Genomic DNA, 11,841 nt, shown 5'->3' with positions numbered 1-11,841 from the left:
GTCGAATCATGTGAAGAATAGATCTTGTTGGAATTTCTTGAATCATGTCCAATCATGTAGAATCATGTCGAATCATGTCGAATCATGTGAAGAATAGATCTTGTTGGAATTTCTTGAATCATGTCGAATCATGTCAAATCATGTCAAATCATGTGAAGAATAGATCTTGTTGGCATTTCTTGAATCATGTCGAATCATGTGAAGAATAGATCTTGTTGGCATTTCTTGAATCATGTCGAATCATGTGAAGAATAGATCTTGTTGGAATTTCTTGAATCATGTCGAATCATGTCGAATCATGCGAAGAATAGATCTGGTTGGAATTTCTTGAATCATGTCGAATCATGTGGAATCATGTCGAATCATGTGAAGAATAGATCTTGTTGGCATTTCTTGAATCATGTTCAATCATGCGGAGCTTGGTGAAGAACCACCTGTTCTTGTCGGTCTTGAACCTCTCCTCGATCTTGCCCTTGGCGGACTTGGCGGCGGTGAGCTTCTTGTCCTTGGTGGTGAGGGAGTCGGGGGCACCGGAGACCACCTCCTTGAGGTCGACGTCGAGGGTGTAGCTGGTGGGCATGAGGTGGGTGAAGTTGACGAGCATGAGGAAGACCTTGATGCGGGACTTCTTGGCGGTCTTCTTGGCTGAGTCCTTGCGGATCACCTTCTACGGGTATTTGGCGAGGCCGGTGATCAGGCAGTGCCCGTAGGGGCGGTCGCGGGTTCCCTCCTCGAACACGCGCATGATCACCGCCTTCTTCCCGGCGTACCTGCCCTGCAGCAGGATCACTGCCTTGCCCGGCTTCAGGAACTTCACCATCTTCCTTCTCATCTCCTCGTGTTGTGCCGCCGTTGGTGGGTTTCGGGTTGGGGGAGGGGTTGGAGGCTGTGGGCGCGGGAAAGCTGGCGGCATGGGTGGGGAGGAGATTATATAGGGTTGGTGGCGCTAGGGTTTCGCCGAATCATGTGAAAAATAGATCTTGTTTTTGGTGGTTCTTCACCAAACACCTCGGTCGTTGCAGGCACAGGCCATTCGTGTCGGTTTCTGGCACCAACCGGGACCAAATACATCCTTTCATGTCGGTTGGTGGAACAAACCGGCACCAAGGACTCCCTTTAGTGTCGGTTTGCGGCACAAACCGTGACTAAAGGTCTCTTCTTCCCGCCCGTTAGGCTGCTAAAAATTGACCTCTAGTACCGGTTTGTGGATCCAACCGGGACGAAAGGGCAGCATTGGTCCTGGTTTGTTCCTCAAACAGGGACAACAAGTTTTCGCATATAAGGCGGGAGTTATCGAATTTTCCCCAACCGCTCCCATTTGCCCCGCGTCGCCGCCGCCGATCCATTCCTCCACCTCGCCGCCGTCGTCCCCCAACCCGTCGTCGTCGCCGCCCCCGAGCCCGTCATCGTTTCCGCCCCCGCCCTGAGCCCGTCATCGACGCCGCCCCCGAGCCCGTCGTCATTGCCGCACCCTCCCCGAGCCCGTCGTCGTCACCGCCCCCTATCCCGTTGTCGTCATCGCCCTGATGACCCACAAGTATAGGGGATCTATCGTAGTCCTTTCGATAAGTAGGAGTGTCGAACCCAACGATGAGCAGAACGATCTGACAAGTGGTTTTCAGCAAGGTAAAATCTACAGGCACTGAAATTACCGGTAACAAGTAGTTGTGTGGTGAGATGATTCGTAGCAAGCAACAAGTAAAAAAAGTAGAAACGGTGCTGCAAAGTGGCCCAACCCCTTTTGTAGCAAGGGACAAGCCTGGACAAAGTCTTATAGGAGGAAAAACGCTCCCGAGGAAACACGGGAATTTCTGTCATGCTAGTTTTCATCATGTTCATATGATTCGCGTTCGTTACTTTGATAGTTTGATATGTGGGTGGACCGGCGCTTGGGTACTGCCCTTACTTGGACAAGCATCCCACTTATGATTAACCCCTCTCGCAAGCATCCGCAACTACGAAAGAAGAATTAAGACAAAGTCTAACCATAGCATTAAACTAGTGGATCCAAATCAGCCCCTTACGAAGCAACGCATAAACTAGGGTTTAAGCTTCTGTCACTCTAGCAACCCATCATCTACTTAATACTTCCCAATGTTTTCCTCTAGGCCCAAATAATGGTGAAGTGTTATGTAGTCGACGTTCACATAACACCACTAGAGAAAAAACAACATACAACACATCAAAATATCGAACGAATACCAGATTCACATGACTACTTACAGCATGACTTATCCCATGTCCTCAGAAACAAAAGTAACTACTCACAAAGCATAATCATATTCATGACCAGAGAGGTAATGAGTAGCATCAAAGATCTGAACATAAACTCTTCCACCAAGTAATCCAACTAGCATCAACTACAAAGAGTAATTAACACTACTAGCAACCTTAGAACCACCAATAGGAGTCGTGAGACGGAGATTGATTACAAGTGATGAACTAGGGTTTGGAAATGAGATGGTGCTGATGAAGATGTTGATGGTGATGAGTCCCCTCCGATGAGAGGAGTGTTGGTGATGACGATGGCGACGATTTCCCCCTCCGGGAGGGAAGTTTCCCGGCAGGATCGTCCTGCCGGAGCTCTAGATTGGTTCTGCTCAAGTTCCGCCTCGTGGCGGCGGCAAATCCTTGAAAAAGCCTCCTCTTGATTTTTTCCAGGACGAAACCCTTCTTGTAGCAAAAGAGGGGGCCAGTGGGCCAGCAGGGAGCCCACAAGCCCCCTAGGCGCGGCCAGGGGGTGGCCGCGCCTAGTAGGCTTGTGGCCACCTACTGGCGCCCCTCTGGCACTTCTTCGGCCCAGTATTTTTTATAAACCCCGAAAAAAATCATCGTTGATTTTCACGGCGTTTGGAGTTGCGCAGAATAGGTATCTCAAACTTGCTCCTTTTTCAGGCCAGAATTCCAGCTGTCGGCATTCTCCTTCTTCATGTAAACCTTGCAAAATAAGAGAGAAAAGGCATAAGTATTGTACCGTGAAGTGAAATAACAGCCCAAGAAGCGATAAATATCAACATGAAAACATGATGCAAAATGGACGTATCACGCCCCGAGCCCGTCGTCGTCGCCGCCCCCGACCCGAGCCCGTCGCCGCCCCGAGCCCGTCGACGACCTCGACCCCGACACCGACCCAAACCTCTGGTGAGACATCCCCATGCCTAGGGTTCTTGCTAGGATATGATTCTTGTATATTTGCAAAATATTTTCTCAAGCCCCGAATGTTGTTGCGGAAATATTTGCAAAATATATATATTGTGTTTTATTATTGTATATTTGGTGTCATACTTGCATGTTGAGAAAAATAGGTAGTGGGCGCTAGCTAAATTCAAATGAGATGATTATTGTATAAATGATAACTAGAAAGTAAAACATTAAACAATAAGAAAATTTTCTCAAAGGAATTTGTCTCGACAACGACGATGCCCAGCCCGCATCCTCGTCGTCCAGTGGTCAGCGAGAGCCTGCTTGATCGGTGTCATGTCTAGGACTAGGATCCGCCGGGCTGGTACTGGGAGGAGCTACCTTCTGGAGGGCGCACCTTGGTGAGGAATCTGTTGGGGAACGTCGCATGGGAAACAAAAAATTTCCTACGCGCACGAAGACCTATCATGGTGATGTCCATCTACGAGAGGGGATTTCCGATCTACGTACCCTTGTAGATCGCATAGCAGAAGCGTTAAGAAACGCGGTTGATGTAGTGGAACGTCCTCACGTCCCTCCATCCGCCCCGCGAACCGTCCCACGAACCGTCCCGCGATCCGTCCCACGATCCGCTCCGATCTAGTGCCGAACGGACGGCACCTCCGCGTTCAGCACACGTACAGCTCGACGATGATCTCGGCCTTCTTGATCCAGCAAGAGAGATGGCGCTCCGGAGGTTGGTGGTGATCTAATCTCAGCAGGGCTCCGCCCGAGCTCCGCAGAAACGCGATCTAGAGGTAAAACCGTGGAGGTATGTGGTCGGGCTGCCGTGGAAAAAGTTGTCTCAAATCAGCCCTAAAACCCCACTATATGTAGGAGGGAGGGAGGGGAGGAGGCAGCCTCAAAACCTAAAGGTTTGGCCGAAATTGGAGGTGGAGGAGTCCTACTCCAATCCTACTTGGAGTAGGATTCCACCTTCCCACTTGGAAACTCTTTCCACCTTGTGTTTTTCCTTCTCAAACCTATGAGCCTTAGTGGGAACTTATTCCACCCCACTAGGGGCTGGTTTATCTCTTCACATAGCCCATGAGACCCCTTGGGGCGTGACACCCCTCCTGATGGTCCCCGGCACCCCTCCCGGCACTCCCAGTACAATACCGATGAGCCCGAAACTTTTCCGGTAATGCACGAAAACCTTCCAGTAACCAAATGAGGTCATCCTATATACCAATCTTCATTTCTGGACCATTCCGGAAACCCTCCTGACGTTCGCGATCTCATCCGAGGCTCCGAACAACATTCGGTAACCAACCATATAACTCAAATACGCATAAAACAACGTCGAACCTTAAGTGTGCAGACCCTGCGGGTTCGAGAACTATGTAGACATGACCAGAGAGACTCCTCGGTCAATATCCAATAGCGGGACCTGGATGCCCATACTGGATCCTACATATTCTACGAAGATCTTATCGTTTGAACCTCAGTGCCAAGGATTCATATAATCCCGTATGTCATTCCCTTTGTCCTTCGGTATGTTACTTGCCTGAGATTCGATCGTCAGTATCCGCATACCTATTTCAATCTCGTTTACCGGCAAGTCTCTTTACCCGTTCCGTAATACAAGATCCCGCAACTTACACTAAGTCACATTGCTTGCAAGGCTTGTGTGTGATGTTGTATTACCGAGTGGGCCCCGAGATACCTCTCCGTCGTACTGAGTGACAAATCCCGGTCTTGATCCATACTAACTCAACGAACACCTTCGGAGATACCTATAGAGCATCTTTAAAGTCACCCAGTTACGTTGCGATGTTTGATACACACAAAGCATTCCTCCGGTGTCAGTGAGTTATATGATCCCATGGTCATAGGAACAAATACTTGACACGCAGAAAACAGTAGCAACAAAATGACACGATCAACATGCTACATCTATTAGTTTGGCTCTAGTCCATCACATGATTCTCCTAATGATGTGATCCCGTTATCAAGTAACAACACTTGCCTATGGCCAGGAAACCTTGACCATCTTTGATCAACGAGCTAGTCAACTAGAGGCTTACTAGGGACAGTGTTTTGTCTATGTATCCACACAAGTATTGTGTTTCCAATCAATACAATTATAGCATGGATAATAAACGATTATCATGAACAAAGAAATATAATAATAACTAATTATTATTGCCTCTAGGGCATATTTCCAACAGTCTCCCACTTGCACTAGAGTCAATAATCTAGTTCACATCACCATGTGATTTCAACGAATCCAACACCCATATAGTTCTGGGGTCTGATCATGTCTTGCTCGTGAGAGAGGTTTTAGTCAACGGTTCTGAAACTTTCAGATCCGTGCGTTCTTTACAAATCTTTATGTCATCTTATAGATGTTGCTACTGCATGCTATTCGGAAATGCTCTAAATATCTACTCTACTATACGAATCCGTTTCACTACTCATAGTTATTCGGATTAGTGTCAAAGCTTGCATCGACGTAACCCTTTACGATGAACTCTTTAACCACCTCCATAATCGAGAAAAATTCCTTAGTCTTATTTAGTTACTAAGGATAACTTTGACCGTTGATCAGTGATTCAATCCTGGATCACTCTGTGTACCTCTTAACAGACTTGCTGCAAGGCACACATCAGGTGCGGTACTCAGCATGGCATACTTTAGATTCTACGGCCAAGGCATAGAAGACGACCTTCGTCTATTCTCTTTATTCTGCCGTGGTCGGATTTTGAGTCTTACTCAAATTCACACCTCACAACACAGTCAAGAACTCCTTCTTTGCTGATATATTTTGAACTCCTTCAAAAACTTGTCAAGGCATGCATCTTGTTGAAACTTCTATTAAGCGTTTCGATCTATCTCCATAGATCTTGATGCTCAACGTTTCAAGTAGCGCAAACCAGTTATTCCTTTGAAAAAACTCCTTTCAAACAACCTTTTATGCTTTACAGAAATTCTACATTACTTCTAATCCACAATATGTCAACCACATATACTTATCAGAAATTCTATAATGCTCCCACTCACTTCATTGGAAATACAAGTTTCTCATAAACCTTGTACAAACCCAAAATCTTTGATCATCTCATCAAAGTGTATATTCCAACTCCGAGATGCTTGCACCAGTCCATCGAAGGATCGCTGGAGCTTGCATAGTTGCTAGTATCTTTAGGATCGACAAAACCTCCTGGTTGTATCACATACAATGTTTGCTCAAGGAAACCGTCGAGGAAACAATGTTTTGACATCCTATGTGCAATATTTCATAAATAATGCACAACTACTAACATAATTCTAACAGACTTTTAGCATCGCTACAAGTGAGAAAGTCTCATCATAGTCAACCGTTTGATCTTGTCGGAAACATCTTTGCGACAAGTCGAGTTTTCTTAATAGTGACTTATCACCATCATCGTCTGTCTTCCTTTTAAAGATCCATCTTTACTCAATAGTCCCATGACCATCAAGTAGTTCTTCCAAAGTATACACTTTATTTTCATACATGGATCCTCTCTCGGATTTCATGGCTTCCAGCCATTTGTCGGAATCCGGGCCCACCATTGCTTTCTCCATAACTCGTAGGTTCACTGTTGCTCAACAACATGACCTCCAAGACAGGGTTACCGTACCACTCTGCAGTAGTACGCGACCTTGTCAACCTACGAGGCTTGTAGTAACTTGATCCGATGCTCGATGATCACCATCATCATCTTTCACTTCAATTGGTGTAGGCGCCACAGGAACAACTTCCTGCGCCCTGCTACACACTGGTTGAAGTGATGGTTCAATAACCTCATCAAGTTCTACCACCCTCCCAGTCAATTCTTTCGAGAGAAACTTTTCCTCGAGAAAGGATCCGTTTCTAGAAACAAACACTTTGCTTTCGAATCTGAGATAGGAGATGTACCCAACTGTTTTGGATATCCTATGAAGATGCATCTTTCCGCTTTGGGTTCGAGCTTATCAGACTGAAACATTTTCACATAAGTTTCGAAGCCCCAAACTTTCAAGAAACGACAGTTTAGATTTCTCTAAACCTCAGTCTATACTGTGTCATCTCAACGGAAATACGCGGTGCCCTATTTAAAGTGAATGCGGTTGTCTCTAATGCATAACCCATAAACGATAGTGGTAATTCGATAAGAGACATCATAGCATGCACCATACCAAATAGTGTGTGGCTATGACGTTCAGACACATCATCACACTATGATGTTCCAGGTGGCATGAACTGCGAAACAATTTCCACAGTGTCTTAACTGCGTACCAAAACTCGTAACTCAGATATTCATTTCTATGATCATATCATAGACAGTTTATCCTCTTGTTACGACGAACTTCACTCCTGAAACAGAATTGAACTTTTCAATATTTCATACTTGTGATTCATTAAGTAAATACTCTTGTATCTACTCAAATCGTCATTGAAGTAAGAACTTAATGATATCCACTGCGTGCCTCGGCACCCATTGGACTGCATACATCAAAATGTATCACTTCCAACAAGTTACTATCTTGTTTCATCTCAATGAAAACAAGGCCTTGCTCATGTGGTATGATTTGCATGTCACTAGTGATTCAAAATCAACTGAGTATAAAGATCCATCAACATGGAGCCTCTTCATGCAATTTATACCAACATGACTCAAGCGGCAGTGCCACAAGTAAGTGGTACTATCATCATTACCTCATATCTTTTGGCACCAATATCATGAACATGTGTGACACTATGATCGAGATTCAATAAACCATTGAAGGTGATTATTCAAGCAAATAGAGTAACCATTATTCTATTTAAATGAATAATCGTATTGCAATAAACACGATCCAATCATGTTCATGCTTAACTCAAGAACCAAATAACAATTATTTAGGTTTAACACCAATCCCGATGGTAGAGGGAGCGTGCGACGTTTGATCATATCAACCTTGGAAACACTTCCAACACGTATCGTCACCTCGCCTTTAGCTAGTCTCCGTTTATGTCGTAGCTTTCATTTCGTGTTACTAATCACTTAGCAACCAAACCGGTATCCAATACCCTCGTGCTACTAGGAGTACTAGTAAAGTACACATCAACATCATGTATATCAAATATACTTCTTTCAACTTTTGCCAACCTTCTTATCTACCAAGTATCTAGAGTTGCTCCGCCTTAGTGACCGTTCCCCTCATAACAGAAGCACTTAGTCCCGGGCTTGGGTTTAATCTAGGGTCTCTTCATTAATGCAGCAACTGCTTTGCCGTTTCACGAAGTATCCCTTCTAGCCCTTGCCTTTCTCGAAACTTAGTGGTTTTACTAACCATCAACTATTGATGCTCCTTCTTGATTTCTACTCTCGCAGTGTCAAACATCACGAATCGCTCAAGGATCATTGTATCTATCCTTGATATGTTATAGTTCATCACGAAGCTCTCACAGCTTGGTGGCAGTGACTTTGGAGAACCATCACTATCTTATCTTGAAGATCAACTCCCACTTGATTCAAGCGATTGTCGTACTCAGATAATCTGAGCACACGCTCAACGATTGAGCTTTTCTCCTTTACTTCGTGGACAAAGAATCTTGTCGGAGGTCTCATACCTCTTAGCAAGGGCACAAGCATGAAATCACAATTTCATCTCTTTAGAACATCTCTCATGTTCCGTGACGTTTGAAAACGTCTTCGGCGCCTTGCTTCTAAGCCATTAAGTATTTTGTACTGAACTATCGTGTAGTCATCAGAAACGTGTATGTCGGATGTTCACAACATCTACAGACGACGCCCGAGGTGCAGCACACCGAGTGGTGCATTAAGGACATAAGCCTTCTGCGCAGCAACGAGGACAATCCTCGGTTTTACAGACTCAGTCTGCAAAGTTTGCTACTATCAACTTTCAACTAAATTTTCTCTAGGAACATATAAAAAACAGTAGAGCTATAGCGCAAGCTACATCATAATTCGCAAAGACCATTAGACTATGTTCATGAAAATTAGTTCAATTAATCATATTACTTCAGAACTCCCACTCAAAAAGTACATCTCTCTAGTCATTTGAGTGGTACATGATCCAAATCCACTATCTCAAGTCCGATCATCACGTGAGTCGAGAATAGTTTCAGTGGTAAGCATCTCTATGCTAATCATATCAACTATACGATTCATGCTCAACCTTTCGGTCTCATGTGTTCCAAGGCCATGTCTGCACATGCTAGGCTCATCAAGCTTAACCCGAGTGTTCCGCGTGTGCAACTGTTTTGCACCCGTTGTATGTGAACGTTGAGTCTATCACACCCGATCATCACGTGGTGTCTCGAAACGAAGAACTGTCGCAATGGTGCACAGTCGGGGAGAACACAATTTCGTCTTGAAATTTTAGTGAGAGATCACCTCATAATACTACCGTCGTTCTAAGCAAGATAAGGTGCATAAAGGATTGACATCACATGCAATTCATAAGTGACATGATATGGCCATCATCATGTGCTTCTTGATCTCCATCACCAAAGCACCGGCACGATCTTCTAGTCACCAGCGTCACACCATGATCTCCATCATCATGATCTCCATCAACGTGTCGCCATCGGGGTTGTCGTGCTACTCATGCTATTACTACTAAAGCTACGTCCTAGCAATATAGTAAACGCATCTGCAAGCACAAACGTTAGTTTAAAGACAACCATATGGCTCCTGCCGGTTGCCGTACCATCGACGTGCAAGTCGATATTAACTATTACAACATGATCATCTCATACATCCAATATATCACATCACATCGTTGGCCATATCACATCACAAGCATACCCTGCAAAAACAAGTTAGACGTCCTCTAATTGTTGTTGCATGTTTTACGTGGTGACCATGGGTATCTAGTAGGATCGCATCTTACTTACGTAAACACCACAACGGAGATATATGAATTTCTATTTAACCTCATCCAAGGATCTCCTCGGTAAAATCCGATTCAACTAAAGTTGGAGAAACCGACACTCGCCGGTCATCTTTGAGCAACGGAGTTACTCGTAGCGATGAAACTAGTCTCTCGTAAGCGTACAAGTAATGTCGGTCTGAGCCGCTTCGATCCAACAATACCGCGGAATCAAGAAAAGACTAAGGAGGGCAGCAAAACGCACATCAACGCCCACAAAAACTTTTGTGTTCTACTCAAGAAGACATATACGCATGAACCTAGCTCTGATACCACTGTTGGGGAACGTCGCATGGGAAACAAAAAAATTCCTACGCGCACGAAGACCTATCATGGTGATGTCCATCTACGAGAGGGGATTTCCGATCTACGTACCCTTGTAGATCGCACAGCAGAAGCGTTAAGAAACGCGGTTGATGTAGTGGAACGTCCTCACGTCCCTTGATCCGCCCCGCGAACCGTCCCACGAACCGTCCCGCGATCCGTCCCGCGATCCGCTCCGATCTAGTGCCGAACGGACGGCACCTCCGCGTTCAGCACACGTACAGCTCGACGATGATCTCGGCCTTCTTGATCCAGCAAGAGAGACGGAGAGGTAGATGAGTTCTCCGGCAGCGTGACGGCGCTCCGAAGGTTGGTGGTGATCTAATCTCAGCAGGGCTCCGCCCGAGCTCCGCTGAAACGCGATCTAGAGGTAAAACCGTGGAGGTATGTGGTCGGGCTGCCGTGGCAAAAGTTGTCTCAAATCAGCCCTAAAACCCCACTATATATAGGAGGGAGGGAGGGGAGGAGGCAGCCTCAAAACCTCAAGGTTTGGCCGAAATTGGAGGTGGAGGAGTCCTACTCCAATCCTACTTGGAGTAGGATTCCACCTTCCCACTTGGAAACTCTTTCCACCTTGTGTTTTTCCTTCTCAAACCTATGGGCCTTAGTGGGAACTTATTCCAGCCCACTAGGGGCTGGTTTATCTCTTCCCATAGCCCATGAGACCCCTTGGGGTGTGACACCCCTCCTGATGGTCCCCGGCACCCCTCCCGGCACTCCCAGTACACTACCGATGAGCCCGAAACTTTTCCGGTAATGCACGAAAACCTTCCGGTAACCAAATGAGGTCATCCTATATATCAATCTTCGTTTCCGGACCATTCCGGAAACCCTCGTGACGTCCGTGATCTCATCCGAGACTCCGAAAAACATTCGGTAACCAACCATATAACTCAAATACGCATAAAACAACGTCGAACCATAAGTGTGCAGACCCTGCGGGTTCGAGAACTATGTAGACATGACCCGAGAGACTCCTCGGTCAATATCCAATAGCAGGACCTGGATGCCCATATTGGATCCTACATATTCTACGAAGATCTTATCGTTTGAACCTCAGTGCCAAGGATTCATATAATCCCGTATGTCATTCCCTTTGTCCTTCGGTATGTTACTTGCCTGAGATTCGATCATCAGTATCCGCATACCTATTTCAATCTCGTTTACCGGCAAGTCTCTTTACTCGTTCCGTAATACAAGATCCCGTAACGTACACTAAGTCACATTGCTTCCAAGGCTTGTGTGTGATGTTGTATTACCGAGTGGGCCCCGAGATACCTCTCCGTCATACTGAGTGACAAATCCCAGTCTTCATCCATACTAACTCAACGAACACCTTCGGAGATACCTATAGAGCATCTTTATAGTCACCCAGTTACGTTGCGACGTTTAATACACACAAAGCATTCCTCCGGTGTCAGTGAGTTATATGATCTCATGGTCATAGGAACA

At 45.7% G+C, this 11,841-nt stretch overlaps 1 pseudogene; it reads right to left on the bottom strand.

The window, feature by feature from the left end:
• Positions 1–296: 296 nt before the first annotated feature.
• On the bottom strand, positions 297–820 carry LOC123396763 (annotated as a pseudogene).
• Positions 821–11,841: the final 11,021 nt, after the last annotated feature.

Source organism: Hordeum vulgare, chromosome 5H (genome assembly GCF_904849725.1).
Source record: "Hordeum vulgare subsp. vulgare chromosome 5H, MorexV3_pseudomolecules_assembly, whole genome shotgun sequence".
Classification (NCBI taxonomy): Eukaryota; Viridiplantae; Streptophyta; class Magnoliopsida; order Poales; family Poaceae; genus Hordeum; species Hordeum vulgare.
Note: the sequence above shows the minus strand (reverse complement) of the source record. Positions and strands in the feature narration are given on the sequence as shown.